The sequence below is a fragment of the Trichechus manatus genome, unplaced genomic scaffold, assembly GCF_000243295.1.
Source record: "Trichechus manatus latirostris isolate Lorelei unplaced genomic scaffold, TriManLat1.0 scaffold00024, whole genome shotgun sequence".
NCBI classification, from domain to species: Eukaryota; Metazoa; Chordata; class Mammalia; order Sirenia; family Trichechidae; genus Trichechus; species Trichechus manatus.
Window position 1 is genome coordinate 16,342,379 of NW_004443960.1, and position 1,869 is coordinate 16,344,247.

The window sequence follows — 1,869 nt, forward strand, 5'->3', positions numbered from 1 at the left end:
AAGCAGCTGCAGCAGCTCAAGCCACCAATCCTCCAAGACCAAAATTACCACCTTCAGGAAGACATGCTGAAGGGGGAACGACTTCTGTTTTTACTTTAAAAGTCAAACGTCATCATGTCATCCCCTAACACTATCCCTTTAATGACCTTCTCATTGCTTTCAAACTCCTGAAGGCGGCATTCAATGCCCCCCATATGGCTGGCCCCTGCTGACCTCCCCAGCCGTGTCTCATTCCCCACTAAGCCCTATGACACTCCAGCCATTATCTTCTCTCAGGTCACTGAACACCTCCATCTCCTTTCTGCCTGTGGCTTTTGCAAGCACCATTTATTCTGCTGTGATTCAAAAACTGCAAGATGTAGGAAGGATGTGCCCTTTTTTTGTCTCTGTGAATTCATAAGGGAGAGAATGGTGTGAAAACCTAGGAGTTTAGAGACCTGTGAAACGAATTTTGCGCATGAGTGAGGGTTAAGTTAGAGGAAAGCATCGCATTTTTGAATGAAATTATGTTTCCCTTCTTTCAGCCTTCAACTGGGTTTAAAGCTTAAGTACTGACATTTGTGTGTGTATATGCACTCCTTGGTAAAAAATCGTTTCGCACAGATTTAGAATAATGGACTCCCCAGATATGCAAGCTGCTGGAATAATAATCTACCTGCGCTATGTAAACAGATGCCTGAAAGGTTACCTGCTGAGACAAGAACATTCCCATGAGGTAGGATTAGACTCATTCTGTGTGTATAAGGGGTGTATGTGTATGTGTGCAAGAGAGAAAGAAACGCCTTTAGCCTAAAGAAGGGTTCCTGAATTTTATTCGCTTGTTTCAAGATTTTGCTCTCAGCTACTAACCTGAAGGTTGGCTGTTTGAACCCACCCAGCAGCACTGTGAAAGAAAGTCCTGGTGATCTTCTTACATAAAGATTACAGCCAAGAAAACCCTATGGAGCTCAGTTCTACTCTGTAACACACAGGGTCACCATGAGGTGGAATCAATCTGATGGCAACAGGTTTTTGGTTTGGTGTCAAGATTTCTGCTACATCCAAGTACTGTCTGTACTTACTTCCTTACAGGGATTGCCTATATTTTCATAATATGTTTTTCTTTTAATTGACCCAGTTTTGTAAACTTAGCTTCATCCTAAAAAGAATATCCAGGGAATCGTAATGCTAATATTCTAGTTATGTTTCCCTACATATGAATACATATACAACTAGTAGAATAAACCATGAAAAAATGTTTTCCACACGCTCCCCCACAACCATCTCACGGGTAGCACTTGTACCACAGGTTTCTTTGTTTATGTACTGATTTTTCTTACAACTCAATAAAACCACTTACATCACTTACATCAGTCATGTTGAGCCACCATCCATTGCCAAATTTTCTATCCTTCGTGCTTTTTTTTTAATCATACATTTTTGTTTTTTTATTGTTGTAAGAATATATATAACACAACATTTGCCAACTCCACATCTTTCAGGTAAACTAGTGATATCAGTGACATTAAGCATGTGGTGCAACCATCACCCAAAATTGTTGCCGAATTGCCCTACAATATAAACAAAAATTCACTGCTTCCTAAAAGTGTCTTGCCTTTTCCCCTCCATCCTGTTATTGTTATTCCTGTTATTCTATGTAAGTGAGATCATACAGTAGTTGTCCTTTTGTGATTGACTGATTCCGCTCAGCATAATGTTTTCAAGGTTCCTCCATGCTGTAGCGTGCACCAGGACTTCGTTTCTTTTTATGGCAGAGTAGTATTCCATTGTGTGTATGTACCACATTTTGCTTATCCATTCACTTGTTAATGGACATTTAGGTTGTTTCCACCTTTTGCCTATTGTGAATAGTGCTGCATTGAATATTGG